The sequence below is a fragment of the Ovis aries genome, chromosome 2, assembly GCF_016772045.2.
Source record: "Ovis aries strain OAR_USU_Benz2616 breed Rambouillet chromosome 2, ARS-UI_Ramb_v3.0, whole genome shotgun sequence".
NCBI lineage: Eukaryota > Metazoa > Chordata > Mammalia > Artiodactyla > Bovidae > Ovis > Ovis aries.
In genome coordinates this window covers 48,094,842-48,115,277 of record NC_056055.1, presented here as the reverse complement: position 1 = coordinate 48,115,277, position 20,436 = coordinate 48,094,842, and the positions used below count along the sequence as shown (strand labels likewise).

Below are 20,436 nucleotides of genomic sequence, written 5' to 3'. Positions count from 1 at the left end.
TCTCTCCACGGATACATCAGGATATACCTTCAGACACAGAAGTGCATGCAGAACACCAGCTGAGAGCAGACAGGAGTACCTGACCAATGAAAAAGAACCACTGAAAACTTAAGATCAAGCCCTGAGCCTTTGGAGTGGGAGCATTGACTCCAAGACCCTAACCTTCGGGAGTATCAAATAGTGAGAACTCACACAAAGGAAACCACTTGAGTACAAGATGCGGTATCACCCAACTAGCAGTAGCACCCTGTGCAAATGCCTCATCTGAACAACAAACAAAACAAAAACACAAACCCAATCATCAGCAGACAGGGTTACCACCTCACTCAGCCTTGCCCATAGAGGGAAAACAAACAAACAAAAACTCAGCACAAATCTCACCCTGTAGAGAGCTTACACAAACCATTGAACAAATATTAGGAGGACAGAACCAAAAGGAAGAAAGAATTCAACCTTCTTCAAGGAAAGAATTCAAGTTTTCTAGAAGCCTGGGAAAAGGAGACCTCAAACACAGTAAGTTTAAAAAAAAATGAAAAGGCAGAGGAATACTACACAAATGAAGGAACAAACTAGAAACACAGAAGTTCAAGTAAATGAAGAGGAAATAGGCAAACTATCTGAAAAAGATTTCAGAATAATGATAGTAAAGTTATCAAAAACCTTGAAAACAAAATGGAGAATATGCAAGAATCATTTAACAACAGACCTAGAAGAATTTAAGAATAAACATATGGAGACAAATTACATAATTCTCAATGGTGAAAAACTGAAAACATTTCCCCTAAGATCAGGAACAAGACAAGGGTGTCCACTTTACTCACTATTATTCAACATAGTTCTGGAAGTCTTAGCTACAGCAATCAGAGAAGAAAAAGAAATAAAAGGAATCCAGATCAGAAAAGAAGAAGTAAAGCTCTCACTGTTTGCAGATGACATGATACTATACATCAGTTCAGTTCAGTACAGTTCAGTTTAGTCACTCAGTCGTGTCCGACTCTTTGCGACCCCATGAATCGCAGCAAGCCAGGCCTCCCTGTCCATCACCAACTCCCGGAGTTCACTCAGACTAATGTCCATCGAGTCCGTGATGCCATCCAGCCATCTCATCCTCTGTTATCCCCTTCTCCTCCTGCCCCCAATCCCTCCCAGCATCAGAGTCTTTTCCAATGAGTCAACTCTTCACATGAGGTAGCCAAAGTATTGGAGTTTCAGCTTTAGCATCATTCCTTCCTAGCAGTTTGATAGTGAAGGCAATGTTTTACATGGAAAGCTATGAGACTTCAGATGGGAACAAATAAAATATTAAGTAACTAAGTAAATTGTATCTTTGCAAGCAAAATAAAGATGATTTTAAAAGTAAAAAAAAAAAAAAGAAAGAAAAGAAATCACAGGGCTGATCTCCTTCAGAATGGACTGGTTGGATCTCCTTGCAGTCCAAGGCATTCTCAAGAGTCTTCTCCAACACCACAGTTCAAAAGCATCAATTCTTCGGCGCTCAGCCTTCTTCACAGTCCAACTCTCAGATACATACATGACCACTGGAAAACCATAGCCTTGACTAGACGGACCTTAGTCGGCAAGGTAATGTCTCTGCTTTTGGATATGCTATCTTGGTTGGTCATAACTTTCCTTCCAAGGAGTAAGCGTCTTTTAATTTCATGGCTGCAATCACCATCTGCAGTGATTTTGGAGTCCGAAAAGTCTGACACTGTTTCCACTGCCTCCCCATCTATTTCCCATGAAGTGATGGGACTGGATGCCATGATCTTCGTTTTCTGAATGTTGAGCTTTAAGCCAACTTTTGCACTCTCCACTTTCACTTTCATCAAGAGGCTTTTTAGTTCCTCTTCACTTTCTGCCACTATACATAGAAAACCCTAAAGATAATATCAGAAAATTACTAGAGCTAATCAGTGAATTTAGCAAAGTTTCAGGATACAAAATGAATACACAGAAATCACTTGCATTTCTATATACTAACAAGGAAAAGTCAGAAAGAGAAATTAAGGAATCAATTTGATTCACCATTGCAACGAAAAGAATTAAATATCTAAGAATAAACTTACCTAAGGAGACAAAAGAACTGTACACAGAAAATTATAAGACACTGATAAAAGGAATCAAACATGACATAAATGGATGGAGAGATATTCCATGTTCCTGAGTAGGAAGAACCAATATTGTGAAAATGATTATACTACAAAACACAATCTACAGGTTCAATGCAATCCCTATCAAATTACCAATGGCATTATCATTGAACTAGAACAAAAATTTTCATAATTCATATGGAAACACAAAAGACCCTGAATAGTCAAAGCAGTCTGGAGAAAGAAGAATGCAGCTGGAAGAATCATATACTACAAAGCTATAGTCATCAAGACAGTATGGTACTGGCACAAAAACAGAAATATAGACCAATGGAACAAGATAGAAAGCCCAGAAAAAAAAAAACCCCATGCACCTATTGGAACCTTATTTTTGACAAAGGAGGCAAGAATATACAATGGGGCAAAGACAGCCTTTTAAATAAATGGTGCTGGGAAAACTGGACAGCTATATGGAAAAGAATGAAATTAGAACACTTCCTACAGAAACGGTAGGGACCTAACAGAAGCAGAAGATATTAAGAAGAGGTGGCAAGAATACAGAGAAGAACTGTACAAAAAAGATCTTCACGACCAAGATAATCATGATGGTGTAATCATTCACCTAGAGCCAGATCCTGGAATGTGAAATCAAGTGGGCCGTAGGAAGCATCATTACAAACAAAGCTAGTGGAGGTGATGGAATACCAGTCCTGAAAGATGACGCGGTAAAAGTGCTGCACTCAATATATCAGCAAATTTGGAAAACTCAGCAGTGGCCACAGGACTGGAAAAGGTCCATTTTCATTCCAATCCCAAAGAAGGGCAATGCCAAACAATGCTCCAACTATCACACAATGGCACTCGTCTCACACGCTAGTAAAGTAATGCTCAATTCTCCAAGCCAGGCTTCAGCAATACATGAACGGTGAACTTCCAGATGCTCAAGCTGGTTTTAGAAAAGGCAGAGGAACCAGAGATCAAATTGCCAACATCCGCCAGATCATGGAAAAAGCTAGAGTGTTCCAGAAAACCATCTATTTCTGCTTTATTGACTATGCCAAAGCCTTTGTGTGGATCACAATAAACTGTGGAAAATTCTGAAACAGATGGGAAGACCAGACCACCTGACCTGCCTCTTGAGAAACCTATACTCAGGTCAGGAAGCAAGAGTTCAAACTGGACATGGAACAACAGACTGGTTCCAAATAGGAAAAGGAGTACGTCAAGGCTGTGTATTGTTACCCTGCTTATTTAACTTATATGCAGAGTACATCATGAGAAATGCTGGGCTGGAGGAAGCACAAGCTGGAATCAAGATTGCCAAGAGAAATATCAATAACCTCAGATATGCAGATGACACCACCCTTATGACAGAAAGTGAAGAACTAAAGAGCCTCTTGATGAAAGTGAAAGAGGAGAGTGAAAAAGCTGGCTTAAAGCTCAACATTCAGAAAACGAAGATCATGGCATCTGGTCCCATCACTTCATGGGAAATAGATGGGGAAACAGGGGAAACAGTGGAAACAGTGTCAGACCTTATTTTTTCGGGCTCCAAAATCATTGCAGATGGTGACTGCAGCCATGAAATTAAAAGACACTTACTCCTTGGAAGGAAAGTTATGACCAACCTAGATAGCATATCCAAAAGCAGAGACATTATTTTGCCAACAAAGGTCCGTCTAGTCAAGGCTATGGTTTTTCCAGTGGTCATGTATGGATGTGAGAGTTGGACTGTGAAGAAAGTTGAGCGCCTAAGAATTGATGCTTTTGAACTGTGGTGTTGGAGAAGACTCTTGAGAGTCCCTTGGACTGCAAGGAGAGCCAACCAGTCCATCCTAAAGGAGATCAGTCCTGGGAGTTCATTGGAAGGACTGATGAAGCTGAAACTCCAATATTTTGGCCACCTGATGTGAAGAGCTGACTCATTGGAAAAGACCCTGATGCTGGGAAAGACTGAGGGCAGGAGGAGAAGGGGAGACAGAGGATGAGATGGTTGGATGGCATCACCAAACTGATGGACATGGGTTTAGGTGAACTCTGGGAGTTGGTGATGGACAGGGAGGCCTGGCGTGCTACAGTTCATGGGGTTGCAATGATTCGGACATGACTTAGTGAGTGAACTGAACTGAATACCATACGCAAAGATAAACTCAAAATGGATTAAAGGCCTAAATGTAAGATCAGAAACTATAAAATTCTTAGGGGAAAACATAGGCAGAACACTCAATGACATAAGTCAACGCAAGATCTTCTATCACCCACCTCCTAGAGTAATGGAAATAAAAACAAAAGTAAACAAGGAGAACCTGATTAAACTTAAAAGCTTTTTCACAGCAAGGGAACTACAAGCAAGGTGAAAAGACAACCCTCAAAATGGGAGAAAATAATAGCAAATGAAACAATTGACAAAGGATTCATTTCCAAAATATATAAGCAGCTCATACAACTCAATAACAGAAAAACAAACAACCCAATCAAAAAGTGGAGAAAAGACCTAAACAGACATTTTTCCAAAGAGACATACAAATGACTAACAAACACATCAAAAGACGCTCAACATCGCTCATTATTAGCGAAATGCAAATCAAGACTACAATGAGATATCTTCACACTGGTCAAAATGGCCCTGATCAAAAAGTCTACAAACAATAAATGCTGGAGAGGGTGTGGAGAAGAGGGAATGCTCTTGCACTGTTGGTCGGAATGTAAATTGATACAGCCACTATGGAAGACAGTATGGGGATTCCTTAAAAAACTAGGAACAAAACCACCTATGACCCAGCAATCCCATTCCTAGGCATATACGCCGAGGAAACGAAAATTGGAAGACACATAGATCCCCTTGTTCACTGCAGCACTGTTTATAATAACTAGAACATGGAAGCAACCTAGACGTCCATCAACAGATGAACAGATAAAGAAGTTGTGGCACATATACACAATGGAATATTACTCAGCCATAAAAAGGAATGTATTTGAGTCAGTTCTAATGAGGTGGATGAACGTAGAACCTATTATACAGAGTGAAGTGAGTCAGAAAGAGAAAGATAAATATCATATTCTAATGTATATATACAGAACCTAGAAAAATGATACTGAAGAATTTACTTACAGGGCAGCAATGGAGAAACAGACATAGAGAATAGACTTACGGACATGTGGAGAGGGGAGGAAAGGGTGAGATGTATGGAAAGAGTAACATGGAAACTTACATTACTATATGTAAAATAGATAGCCAACAGGAACTTGCTATATGGCTCAGGGAACTCACATGGGGGTCTGTATCAACCTAGAGTGGTGGGATGGGGAGGGAGATGGGAGGGGAGTTCAAAAGGGAGTTCAAAAGGTATCTATGTATACCTATGGCTGATTCATGTTGAGGTTTGACAGGAAACAGCAAAAGTCTGTAAAGCAATTATCCTTCAATAAATAAATTAATTTTTAAGAAAAATGAGAAAAATTGACAGAAATTCGACAACCTAATGATTGACAACAAAGATATTTTAAACTCAATAAATGTAAAACAGAAACAGAAGAAAAATAAAATGTAAAAATTTGCTTTGCAAACAAACCCTCAGAAGAAAGCAAACATGATTGTAATGGATGAGTGAGACTCAAAGTGGAATGAAGAGGAAGGCCAGTCTAGAGGCTGGAGTTGGGGTCCAGGAGAGCTGTGGCAAATATTGCTTGATGGTTTCTAAAGTGCTTTACATTCTGCTGAGTCATTCACTTCCAGGGGACCCATCAGAATGCCATGCTTCATTCCTCACTTATCATCTCCCAACCCTCCCGTGAATGTTTCCCCACGTCAGTCTTCCAAACCTACCAACCATTTTCCTAACACGCTATATACCCTTAGATGCCACACTTCTCACAGGTTCATGCCCCTGTCTTGAACGCCCTTCTCTCTCCTCCTGGACCCAGCAAGTTTCTACTTAATCTCCAAGATTCATTAATTTTGAGTCTGTTAACAAGCACCTTTTGACCTTTATTGGATACTGGGTAGGGACAGAGATGATAAGACAGTCTCTGCCATTAAAGGGTCAGGCATACAGGGCAGACAGTACACAGATAATTGCAATAAACAGGGCACTGCTGTAATCAGAAACAGGTAAAAAGTACCACAGGAAAACAGTAGAGAGAAATACACTGCCTTGGGTTGGGGGAGGTGGGGGAAGATCACTAAAGAGCTTAGACAGTTCAAATGGCATTTGCCATACGAAGAATTTCCCAGCTTCCCTAACCTCATGGAACTTTGTTTTTTTAACGCATGATATTTAACACAGTGTACCATATTAGATTGGTTCTTCTTACTCACCTGTGAGTTCCTCAATATTGTAGTCCTTCATGGAATCCTTCATTGTTCAGTCCATAGTATGTGTTCAATAATTTTCACTGGATGGTTGGATGGGTGGATGGATGGATGACTGGCTTGAAAGTGGCTATTAATCCTCTAATTTAACACTTTCTATGGTAAGGAACTCATTGAACCTCAGCTACCAGTTTTCTCTGAAGTCTACAGAAGTAATAGACATGAATTACCAAGATTTTCTCACCGTTGGAAGTACTCCCAGAAAACAGAGGAAGAAACTATCTTGGATGTTCTTTAATTCTTTCAAATCACTAAAATATCATTCAGATATTTTGTACTCTAATACATATTCTGACATTTGACATTTTAGGTAGACTTTATACTCAGCAAAATCAGCCATAGACAAAGATGTGATGTAGGTAAATTTTCTTTTCTTCATTTGACAATCTTCTTCCACTCCAGAACTTCAGAATTTCAGGGATGAAACTGGTCCTGTCAATTCAGCCACACTAAGGTGTTAGGCTAGGTATGAACTCCCCTTCCAGGAGTGTTTGCATCTTGGATAAGGATGCCTTATCCTTATCCTTATTTTGGAAATGAAATTATTCAACCAACAAGTATTTTTCTGAGTACTTGTTATATGCAATATCTTGTGCCAAGTACATCAGGGACTACAGAGAGGATAAAAACATGTCCCAGTCTTCAATAGGTTAACAGTCTAGTTGACAAGAAAGTCACAGACCCATGAAATCTTGAAATCAATACAAGAAAGAAGCCTCCAAGCTCTGATTCCCTCATTCTTCAATGGCCTCCCACAATTCCCCTCCCATCCTCCATTCCTGCCACATCTGTCTTTCTTCAAACACACCAAGCACACACCTGCTTTAGAGTTTTTGCACAAACTGTTCCCTGTGCATGGAAACTCTTCCTGGAGAGATATTGCTCTCTCCTTCCGATCTAGGCTCAGATGCCACCTGGTCACACTATTTAAAATAGCAAATTCCACCCCTACACCCAGTACACCCTATCTCTCTCTTATCCTCTTGACTTTTCATCACAGCACTTAATACCAACTGTTAATATCATACAATTTTTTGTTTATTACTTACTGTCTTCCCTCCTTTCCATTAGAATAAAATTCTGTAAAGGCAGGGAGTTCTGCCTGTTCTGTTTACTGATATATCCAGGGCACCTAACATGGTCCCTGGAACATATTAGATGCACAGGTTGAATGAATGAAAGAACAAATGAGCAAATGAATGACTATGTTCCCCACTAGATACACTGGGATGAAATCAAAAGCAATTCTACTCAGTTGCCTACACTTTCCTTATAAGATACCATAGTTTTACCCACCATATTTTATTAACTTCTTCTTAGTATGCGGCCAAAGGCATTGGCTTAATTCAGTTATGAACCTTATGTCATAATTTCCTTAAATAGTAGAGCTATAGATGCTATAATAAATGGATCTCTTCAAGGCTTAAAAAAAATCTATGAAGAACACTCTCATCTAATTTTGAATTTTAATGAATAGTTTTAATGATGACTAATAAATTTTGATATTTATAGAAACTGAAATGCATTTCTTCTTTTATGAAAAATGTAGCACTTCAGGAACAACAAATTCTTAGAGAAAAAAATTCTAATGAGATCATTAAAACTGAAAGTGTACCTACTTACCTAAGCCGAAACAGGCACAGCAACAGAATGGGCACCAAATATTAATAGTACCCTCCTTCTTTCGCCTGACTCTGCTGAGTTCCTCACTTGCTCTGATCTGTATGAAATTGTGAGAGAAGGATTACTAGTGACTAAGCAGGAGTTTCCCAGTACCTAAAGGACAGAGAGGAAAAACCTGTTTTCTAATACGTGTTACAAGCAAAGCTAATGTCCTAAATCTGGAAGAAATTTACCACTCAATTTTTTCAACAATAGATTTTAGATCACATAAGGTACAAAATCCTCTGCATTATTTGCAAAAAAAAAAAAAACAAAAATGCAAAAGCATGTTCCAATAGACTATTCTTTGTATTTATTTATTTTGTATTAGAGTATAACTGATTAACATTGTTGTGATAGATTCAGGTGAACCAATGGACAATTCTTATATTGAATCTCATAAGAGCTCAGAGCATAACACTAAATTTTTAACTCAATGAGAGCATTCCTGTTGGGAACAGAGGTGATCTGGCCCAGGTATGCTGCTTCCTGATACTACAACAACCCACAGGCACAGAGATTAGAGTCCTTAGAAGAGGAATGGAGGGCTCGCCTGTTCATCATCTCTCCAACATCGTGTCTCAGGTGAGCCCTTGGCAAGCGCACAGATAAAGGTCACTTCAAGATTGAATTCGCTGACAAGTGCCTGAAGTGCTAGTAGTCTTTGATGCTGATTATCCATACACTTTCAACACCAGATGTGCAGGTAGTGAGGTTGACATTCCATTGTCAATTTTTTAAGAACATGACTTGTATATTTGCCACCCCATTTCTGCTCAAAGATAAGCTGCAAGGGTTCCTGCAGGTGACAGCAGTATTTCCCTCAAAATGGAGTTTGAATCCACTCACATACTTAGACACTCTTTTAAAGACCCTGAGTGTTTCACCATATTGCAGACAATTTGGTCCAAGACTTTTCTTAGGACAAGCATAACCGATCAACCATTTCAACTACTGAAAAAAAAAAAAAAAAGCAACAAAATGAAACACCCTCCTTATGGCTCCCATTTAACTAATACCTGGTGTGCTTGTCAGGAGTTAGCTGCAAAAATAAAATGGTTTTTAAAATGCTACTTTGTACCAGAAGGAATTGCCTTCTTCGTTAAGGTTATCTGATATTATCAACTTAAATGCTGGAGAGCATCTGTCAAATGCAGCGAATTTTAGCTCTGACAGAGTTGACGCTAAGCTGCTCTTTCTAACAATAATTAGTCAGCAGGTTCAGCTGCTTCTTTTATAGTATTGTTTATTGCAAAACATTACAAAAACATTGACAAAACTCAAAATAAAAGAAAGAAAAATCCACCCAAAATTCTGCCATCCTACAAACCAAACTGTTTACATTTTTTTTTCATGCTCCCTTTCAGTCCCTGTCCATATGCAGACAGAATTTTTACAGTTGTAATCATAGCACAGATACAATCTTGTAGTCAGGTTTGCCTCAATTAGAGCTCTTAAAGCGTTTTTCCATTTCACTCTCTCATCTTCATTTCTCCTACTAGGAACACTTCACCCCCACCATTCTTAGCAGCCTCCATGGGATCCTAAGTGTTGAGGAAGGCTGAAAAAGAATAATTCACAGAATTGGGAGAAAGGGTTAAGTTCCCACTTGTAAAGAATGGAGTCTCTAGAATTAAACTTATGTGGAAGGGATTTATTTCTTTCCCCCTTTGTTCCCATAGCTGGAAATCTTTATGAAAGTAGCTACATTTTCCCACCATCAAGCATGCTTTTGCTATCTTCATAAAGAGCCTTCACAGGTATTTCCTCTTTACCTAGTTTGTTTTTAAGGCCTGCTCAGTATTTAGGATATAGGCATATTTAGGCATCTTTTCTTCCATCTGCTATAACAATTTATGTAACTTGGAATTTAAGTGTGGCTACTACTTCGTGCTGTATCCATGTGAACGTGAAGTGGTGTACTCAGCTGTCAAAATGTTGGATACCTGTATGCATCTTTTTACATGTTAACTTGTATTCTTTAGTCTCTGGCTTCCATACCAGACTATACATCAGACTCCTCCGGGAGTAGGGAGCCAGTAAAAATACACACACACACACACTCCAGGGTTCACCCTTGCTCAGATGAAGCAGAATCTCTGGTGCTGCCTATGGACTGATGTTTGTAATATTGTACTCAAAATGTCATAAAGTCTCTTTCTTGATAACAGCTCTGACTGTTACAGTTTGTGGATTTTTAGGGGATGGAAAAGAAAAGAACTGTAAGGATTTGGAGAAGGAAGAAGTATGTGGCCCATAGAAGCTTTGTTTAAATGGCCTTTGAGTTTTTAGTTAGGCAGACCCAAAACGTGAATCATCTGCTCTGATAACCTGGTGAGTGGGTGAAGCCTCCATCCTCTATACACAATCCTGCAACCATGAGGGGGCGATGGCCACAAAGGTAGGGGGCATGTCTAGTAGAGATAATGCTGAGGCAGTGTGTAGTAAATCTTTTTTTTTTTTTAATGAGAATGCTTTGACCCTGGAAAACTCTCACTTTAATTAATAATTCTATGTTCTATATTGTTTCAACTTTTATAAGCACGGATTTATGCATTATTGGCTAATTTCTGATTTACTAACGAGGGGCAATTTTGTCCCCTGGGGGATATTTAGCAATGCCTTGAGTTACTTTTGGTTGTCATAGCTGGGAGAAGAGAATACCACTGGCATCTAGTGGGTAGAGGCCAGGATGCTGCTGAACATCTTACAGTGGCACAGGACAGCCCCTGCCCCCCAACAATTATCTAGACCCAAATGTCAACAGTGCTGAGGCTGAGCCTCATACTGCAGCACGCAGTGTTAGGCAATGAACAGCATGTAGGAAATAAACCAGAGAAGCTCATTAAAAAAGCCAGATTGGGGGAGGCCTTATAGTTTATGCCAAGGATCTTTTTTTTAACCGTGGATGATGGAGAGCCAATGAAAGGAAATTACCTGATCAAATCTGGATTTTAAATATATCACTCTGAAGGGTAAATCAGAGGAGGCCATCACTAGAGGCAGAGAAAGCCATTAGGATGCTGTTGGGAAAGCCCAGAGAGGAATGTGAGAGCCTGGACAAGACAGTGCCAGAGGGATCAAGAGGGAGAACGGAGTCAACCAACACATCTTGAGGATGCAAAAGTCAGCAAATCTTGGGAACTACATGGATATGGGAAGGGCAGGGAGGACTCCAGGGTAACTCCCAGGTTTCTAGTTATGATTATTGGATGGATGATGGTTAGATACAGAAAGAGATTTATGGAGGGAAAAATAATATAGCTAGATAAAAGTTTCAAAAAGTCTCAGTTATTCTCTGGAGGAGATAAAATAAATAACAGAATCTACTCATTCAACAAATATTTTAATAGCAATTATCTATAGAAAGTAATTTATACATAGAGGTGGTTAGCTCCTTAGGCAAGCAAGCTATTAGACTGAGATTAAGTCTTTGAATTTAAGAAAAAAATGTGTGATGTTATTTTGAGGAAGTATCTAAGAGCCTCAATAGTTCTGTAATTTTGGGAGATGGAGGGCTTCCCTTTTTAAATCTAGAGTCAACCACACTTAGAGATCATCTTGAGGAAACCATACCTGTGGAGTTAATTGAGGTAAATAAGTTGGCAAGGACTTCAGCCAACTACTCAAGCAAGATCAAAATAATTCTGGCAACAGAAATTCTCTTCTGGAGCTCTCTTCAGCCTTGAAAAACTAGGTTTTTTTAGGGCTGATGAAAATAATGGGTTCTGGCTATGGAGAATACTGGGGACAACAAAATGCAGAGAGGCAAAGTAGTAACTGAAATGATACGTTTAGTAATCAATCCATGCACATGATTCTGAATTTCCTCATCCTGAAGTGATACCAAAGAAGATCAAGTTCCCAAATGTGCTATGTTGGTATCCCTGTGGTCAAGCCCTGAATATTCCAGAATAATTTAAGTTTTGGAAAGGACAAGTTGTCTTTTAAAACAACTGCAGCTTAACGAGTCTTTAGATAACTTGATCTCAGTTATATTTGAGATGACATCTTGATAATATGGTCTAGAGCTTTTCGTTTCTTTCTGATCTCTCTTATAAAGCAAGAAATAAAAGATCTTGTTCTTGAATAGTCCAGCAACATTGCAGTGTCACCACAATTTGTTAATATTATGAATAGTCATAAAGACTTCCAGAATAAAATATGTGCCATAAATTCTTTGTTATCATATATTTATTTTTTTGCTTCAGTTTAACTTCATTCCTAAAAATCTCCCTGATTGAGTTACGTTTAGGGACAGTTACAAGGACATTTTGAAAGTTCAGATTAAGTTTAAGAGAAAAATATTTACTTTCAACCAGTCTAAAACATCCAAGTCAAGGCTGTAGATAAGCCCCGAAGAGCTTATTCTTCAATCATCAATAATGCTGCCTCTGGTTGGAAAAGTAAGTGAAAGTCCACAGATATATCCCACAGCCTGCCATTTACCATTATTGAAACTGTGATTATAAATGAATTTGACCAGATATTTTCCTCTTTGATTCAGACAGTTTATTCTTGGAGAAGTGCCTTAAAAGGAAGAATCAGACAATTGTAGGGTTCTGATGGATGTAGCTCTGATGGACCTGCTGCCAATCCTGGCATTCACATCCCCTGAAATTATGTCAGCTAATGAATACTTAGAAAACATAAAGTTCAGAAGGCTGTCAAATTACTGTACAATTTGAAGTACCAGCGTGCACATTGTAGGAAAAAAATGTACATATTAAAATCTGGATCAACCTTGTGAGGGCCTGGAGTAGTAAAATTCCATATAGTCTATGAATGTCATTTTTATTCAGTAGATGCCACCCAGGTCTGACCACCATGAGAAAAGTTTTCACAACAATATATTTCATCTATCCAACAATCCTTTGAAATAGTCATTATAGTGTCTCCTTTAGAGTTGAAGAAAGAGACTTAAAGTTCAAAGTCATCTTTCTAAAAATTGGTGAACCCACGATTTAATCCAGGTCTTCTGATAATAAGTCTACCTTTATGCCATTATACCACTCTATCTCTTACAAGTCCTAAAAGCAAAGTAGTGTAACTTCATCACTTCACTTTTCCCTTCCCAATTTAGCTCCTTCTATTGGAAACTCACCATTTCTCTGTCTCCTTCCCTTAAGACCAATCAACTGTCAATTCTCCTATTTTTGAGGGCTTCTAAATTACCTTCAAAACTCTTTGCTATTCAGTGTGGTTATGAACCAGCATCACTGGCACCCACCCAGGATCTTATTGTAAAACACAGCACTCCAGACCCACCTGGAACTACTGAACCTGCATTTTTATAAGATCCCTAGAGAATTCATGTACATGTTGAGGTTTGAAAAGCACGTCTCTCGTCTAAGTGAGAGGCTCCTCTCCATTGCTACTACTGCTGTCATTTACCAGCCTCTCAGTGCCTCTGATCCAGAGTGTTTACCAATCCACTAGCGACTCCAGTGCTCTTGCCTGGAGAATCCCAGGGACGGGTGGAGCCTGCTGGCTGCCATCTATGGGGTTGCACAGAGTCGGACACGACTGAAGTGACTTAGCAGCAACGACTCTCTTCCCTCTTTTGGTCTCACCCTAATCCCTCACTATCCAATTCCTATTCATAAACCACAAACACATTGACTTTCCTAAAGAAAAGACTGAGTCACTCTTCCCAACTCCCAACTCAAAACCTTTCACCTGCTCCTCAGGGCCAGTGAAAAATAACAATATAAGTACATCCCTTGTGCCACATATTTCATAAAACCTTTAACTAACTGGTTCACTCCTTACATCAACCCTGTGAAACTGATATATTATTAGCTCCTTTCTAGAGATGAGAAGACTGAGCGAGGTTAAGTAACTTGGCAAAGGTCATGAGGCCAGTAAATGGTAGAACCAGCATTAAGTCTTCAACAAACTCCTTAGCTTGGCTTCAAATGTCCTCCACATTCACATGAAAAAGGAACGGAATATCCACAGTATTACTCAGCCATGAAAAGCGATGAATTTGAGTCAGTTATAGTGATGTGGATGGACCTAGAGCCTGTTATACGGAGTAAAGTAAGAAAGAGAAAAATAAATATCATATATTAATGCATATGTAAGAAATCTAGAAAAATGGTACTGATAAACCTATCTGCAAGGAAGGAATAGAGACGCAGACATAGAAAATAGTCCACATAGTCCACATACATAGTGCACATAGACTTGTGGACACAGCTGAGGAAGGAGAGGGTAAGACAAATTGAGAAAGTAGCATCAACATATATACACTACCATATGTGAAACAGATAGCTAGTGGGAAGCTGCTGTATAACACAGGGAGCCCAGCTTGGTGCTCTATGAGGACCTAGGTGGCTGTGACGGTGGTGGTGAGGGGAGTTGGAGGGAGGCTCAGAAGGGAAAGGACATACACGTGCACATAGTTATGACTGATTTGACTTGCTGTACCACAGAAACCAACACGACATCATAAAACAATTATTCTCCAATTAAAAATTTTTTTAATTTTTTTAAAAAGGAAGGGAGGGTCTTGGTCCAAGTATCTACCTTTTGCCAGGAACTTGGCTAAGAATTTCCTCTGGATTATACAACTTAAACCACACAACAACCCTGTAGCAGAGTTTTGATGCTATTATTCCAATTTTTACAGGTCAAACTACCAAAGGGAAACCTGAACCAAAGTTCAGCTAACTCCAAGACAATATTACTTCTATATAGCACTACTGTTCCGTCTACCTAGAAGGTGTTCCCTGCATCTCTGAAGGCCCGAATTTTACCGCCTTTTAAGGCCAGTACAAATTTTAGGCACAAATTTTCTTCTTTTCCTCTACTCTTTCCCTCCTCTGAAATCTTAATAACACTTTACCTCCAATTTTCTTTTTGCATGACTTCTATCTTCTCTTATGGTTATTATGGTTATTTCTGTATGTGTGTAATACATACATGTTTGAACTGTGATTCAGTAATTGTGATTATTGTTCCCAAAATGTCCAAAGATTGATCTAAGGAAACAAATGAAATTAGAGCCCTTATATTATGACAATTTAACATGAATTCATGAACAGGAAAAAATACAAGTATAATAATTGAGACTTGAAACAAGTATTATCCTTGATATGACAGAATTTGAGACAGACAAAAGATAACATTTATCACTTAATTTCTTCCTATCAAATCAAGAAAAACCCTGTTATGAGTTGATTCTCCTGTAAGATATGTTCTGGATTTTTCCACCAGCTCATTACTGATTATTCTGTCATTTTGTATACATCTTTAATTCCATTTTATTTTTCTTAACAGCCATTATCTGTTACAAACAACCATTTCAGATGGCTCCATTGTGATAATAGTTCCAAAATTACTTCAATATAATTCCAACCTTTTCTTACTACCTGGCATACATCATCCCACAAATAGCCCACTTAAAATTAAATGGAATATAAAGGGAAAGAAGAGAAGACTTGGCTTAAATATTATTTTAAGGACTCCTACTGTAATAATTCCTATACCACTAATAACCCATTGGCAAGTAAGTTTCAAAGTTTATCAGTCCATTGATTTCCCAAAGCATATGTCACATACTATATTGTCAGCAAAATAATAAAATTTATACATTTACTATTCATTATTATTATTACTACTGATCCCTAGTAAAGAGCTTTATAATCTATCAGTTTAGTTCAGTCACTCAGTCACGTCCGACTTTTTACAACTCCATGAACTGCAGAACGCCAGGCCTCCCTGTCCATCACCAAATCCTGGAGTTCACCCAAACTCACGTCCATTGAGTCGGTGATGCCATCCAGCCATCTCATCCTCTGTCGTCCCCTTCTCCTCCTGCCCACAACCCCTCCCAGCATCACAGTATTTTCCAATGAGTCAACACTTTGCATGAGGTGGCCAAAGTATTTGAGTTTCAGCTTTAGCATCAGTCCTTCCAATGAACACCCAGGACTAATCTCCTTCAGAATGGACTGGTTGGATCTCCTTGCAGTTCAAGGGACTCTCAAGAGTCTTCTCCAACACCACAGTTCAAAAGCATCAATTCTTCGGCGCTCACCTTTCTTCACAGTTCAACTCTCACATCCATACATGACCACTGGAAAAACCATAGCCTTGACTAGACGGACCTTTGTTGGCAAAGTAATGTCTCTCCTTTTGAATGTGCTATCTAGGTTGGTCATAACTTTCCTTCCAAGGAGTAAGCGTCTTTTAATTTCATGGCTGCAGTCACCATCTGCAGTGATTTTGGAGCCCCCCCAAAAAATAAAGTCTGACACTGTTTCCACGATTTCCCCGTCTATTTGCCATGAAGTGATGGGACCAGATGCCATGATCTTCGTTTTCTGAATGTTGAGCTTTAGGCCAACTTTTTCACTCTCCACTTTCACTTTCATCAAGAGGCTTTTTAGTTCCTTTTCACTTTCTGTCATAAGGGTGGTGTCATCTGCATATCTGAGGTTATTGATATTTCTCCCAGGAATCTTGACTCCAGCTTGTGCTTCTTCCAGCCCAGCGTTTCTCATGATGTACTCTGCATTGAAGTTACATAAGCAGGGTGACAATATACAGCCTTGACGTACTCCTTTTCCTATTTGGAACCAGTCTGTTGTTCCATGTCCAGTTCTAACTGTTGCTTCCTGACCTGCATACGGGTTTCTCAAGAGGCAGGTCAGGTGGTCTGGTCTTCCCATCTCTTTCAGAATTTTCCAGTTTATTGTGATCCACACAGTCAAAGGCTTTGGCATAGTCAATAAAGCAGAAATAGATGTTTTTCTGGAACTCTCTTGCTTTTCTATGATCCAGTGGATGTTGGCAATCTGATCTCTGGTTCCTCTGCCTTTTCTAAATCCAGCTTGAACATCTAAGTTCACGGTTCACATATTGCTGAAGACTGGCTTGGAGAATTTTGAGCATTACTTTACTAGCATGTGAGATGAGTACAACTGTGCGCTGGTTTGAGCATTCTTTGGCATTGCCTTTCTTTGGGATTGGAATGAAAGCTGACCTTTTCCAGTCCTGTGGCCACTGCTGAGTTTTCCAAATTTGCTGGCATATTGAGTGCAGCACTTTCACAGCATCATCTTCAGGATTTTAAATAGCTCAGCTGGAATGCCATCACCTCCACTAGCTTTGTTCATAGTGATGCTTTCTAAGGCCCACTTGACTTCATATTCCAGGATGTCTGGCTCTACGTGAGTGATCACACCACTGTGATTATCTTGGTCATGAAGATCTTTTTTGTACAGTTCTTCTGTATATTCTTGCCACCTCATCTTAATATCTTCTGCTTCTGTTAGGTCCAGACCATTTCTGTCCTTTATCGAGCCCATCTTTGCATGAAATGTTCCCTTGGTATCTCTAATTTTCTTGAAGAGATCTCTAGTCTTTCCCAATCTGTTGTTTTCCTCTATTTTTCGCATTGATCGCTGAGGAAGGCTTTCTTATCTCTCCTTGCTATTCTTTGGAACTCTGCATTCAGATGCTTATATCTTTCCTTTTCTCCTTTGCTTTTTGCTTCTCTTCTTTTCACAACTATTTGTAAGGCCTCCTCAGACAGCCATTTTGCTTCTTTGCATTTCTTTTCCATGGGGATGGTCTTGATCCCTGTCTCCTGTACAATGTCATGAACCTCCATCCATAGTTCATCAGGCACTCTGTCTATCAGATCTAGTCCCTTAAATCTATTTCTCACTTCCACTGTATAATCATAAGGGATTTGATTTAGGTCATACCTGAATGGTCTAGTGGTTTTCCCCACTTTCTTCAATTTAAGTTTGAATTTGGCAATAAGGAGTTCATGATCTGAGCCACAGTCTTGTTTTTGCTGACTGTATGGAGCTTCTCCATCTTTGGCTGCAAAGAATGTAATCAATCTGCTTTTGGTGTTGACCATCTGGTGATGTCCATTGTGTAGAGTCTTCTCTTGTGTTGTTGGAAGAGTGTGTTTGCTATGACCAGTGCGTTCTCTTGGCAAAACTCTATTAGCCTTTGCCCTGCTTCATTCTGTACTCCAAGGCCAAATTTGCCTGTTACTCCCTGGTGGCTCAGACGGTAAAGCGTCTTGCTTACAATGCAGGAGACCTGGGTTCATTTTCTGGGTCAGGAATATACTCTGGAGAAAGGAATGGCAACCCACTCTAGTACTCTTGCCTGGAACATCCCTTGGATGGAGGAGCCTGGTAGGCTACAGTCCTCGGGGTCACCAAGAGTCGGACACAACTGAGTGACTTCACTTCCAGGTGTTTCTTGACTTCCTACTTTTGCATTCCAGTCCTCTATAATGAAAAGGACATCTTTTTTGGGTGTTAGTTCTAAAAGGTCTTGTAGGTCTTCACAGAACCGTTCAACTTCAGCTTCTTCAACGTAAAGAACTGGGACAGCTTCAAAGTTACTATGTGACTTTGGTTAGGTCACTCAACTACTTTGGCCTCCAATTTCCTCTTTAGCATAAGGAAAGGAATGTATTCATTTGCTAAACAAGTATTTATATGCACCTACTATAACACTATGCCAGGTGCTAAAAAAATCTGCAATGAACAGAAGAGTTGAGGTATCTTCTCTCATGGAATGTATACTTTAGTGCTCTTAAATTATATAAATTCAAAAACTATGTAAACCCTAAGGCACTTTTGAGTTTGTAGCAACGTAAGTATAATGAGAATTACACTTAGATTCAATTCTCTTTTGAATCAAATATAAGAACAATTTATGTGTGAAGTTTGTTTTGGACTTTTGGACATTCCTTTGACTTCAATAATTTGCACTTTGTCCTACAGGGTATTCCTTGGAAACCAGTGGGAGATGCTCTATCCAGAAAGGATTCAGGTCAAAATCTGCATATCGTATCCCCCTCTCTTTTAAAAAAATTGAATTGACTTATTTTTTTGGCTGTGTCACGTCCTGCAGGCTTAGTTGCTCTGGGGCATGTGGGCTCTGGGTCCCCCCAACAGGAATCGAATACCCACTCCCTGAATTGCAAGGCAGATTTTTTACCAGTGGACCATAAGGGAAGACCATATCCCCGTTTAAAAGTGAATCTTAAAATGTTTTTGGAAACACATTTTAGATCTCTGCTTTCTGAAGCACATTAGAAAGAAGAAATATTATAACAGTGCTCACTGACCTTTAATTTAGATGTGGGAGTCATCAGCATCAGTCAAAGAGGAAATGAAAGTTTTTTTGGTTGTGGCCAATATGAAAATACTTAGTGAACTATAAAATTGTATTCAGCTATAGATTATAAGATTCAGACTTAAATTGAAGAAAGTGGGGAAAACCACTAGACCATTCAGGTATGACCTAAATCAAATCCCTTATGATTATACAGTGGAAGTGAGAAATAGATTTAAGGGACTAGATCTGATAGACAGAGTGCCTGATGAACTATGGATGGAGGTTCATGACATTGTACAGGAGACAGGGATCAAGACCATCCCCATGGAAAAGAAATGCAAAGAAGCAAAATGGCTGTCTGAGGAGGCCTTACAAATAGTTGTGAAAAGAAGAGAAGCAAAAAGCAAAGGAGAAAAGGAAAGATATAAGCATCTGAATGCAGAGTTCCAAAGAATAGCAAGGAGAGATAAGAAAGCCTTCCTCAGCGATCAATGCGAAAAATAGAGGAAAACAACAGATTGGGAAAGACTAGAGATCTCTTCAAGAAAATTAGAGATACCAAGGGAACATTTCATGCAAAGATGGGCTCGATAAAGGACAGAAATGGTCTGGACCTAACAGAAGCAGAAGATATTAAGATGAGGTGGCAAGAATATACAGAAGAACTGTACAAAAAAGATCTTCATGACCAAGATAATCACAGTGGTGTGATCACTCACGTAGAGCCAGACATCCTGGAATATGAAGTCAAGTGGGCCTTAGAAAGCATCACTATGAACAAAGCTAGTGGAGGTGATGGCATTCCAGCTGAGCTATTTAAAATCCTGAAGATGATGCTGTGAAAGTGCTGCACTCAATATGCCAGCAAATTTGGAAAACTCAGCAGTGGCCACAGGACTGGAAAAGGTCAGCTTTCATTCCAATCCCAAAGAAAGGCAATGCCAAAGAATGCTCAAACCAGCGCACAGTTGTACTCATCTCACATGCTAGTAAAGTAATGCTCAAAATTCTCCAAGCCAGTCTTCAGCAATATGTGAACCGTGAACTTAGATGTTCAAGCTGGATTTAGAAAAGGCAGAGGAACCAGAGATCAGATTGCCAACATCCACTGGATCATAGAAAAGCAAGAGAGTTCCAGAAAAACATCTATTTCTGCTTTATTGACTATGCCAAAGCCTTTGACTGTGTGGATCACAATAAACTGGAAAATTC

The 20,436-nt window shown here is 39.3% G+C and overlaps 1 protein-coding gene across 3 annotated transcripts in view; it reads right to left on the bottom strand.

Annotated features, from left to right (window-relative positions):
- The window catches only part of LOC105607546 (dolichyl-diphosphooligosaccharide--protein glycosyltransferase subunit 1-like), a 366,609-nt gene that overhangs the window by 271,165 nt on the left and 75,008 nt on the right, over nt 1-20,436 (bottom strand). For 2 of the 3 annotated variants that reach the window (XM_060409244.1, XM_060409243.1), the window contains one exon: nt 8,086-8,182. The exons of the other annotated variant lie outside the window; for it this stretch is intronic. The gene's annotated coding sequence lies outside the window, so the exon portion shown is untranslated. The remainder of the gene's footprint in view (nt 1-8,085; nt 8,183-20,436) is intronic. 3 annotated transcript variants of the gene reach the window in all.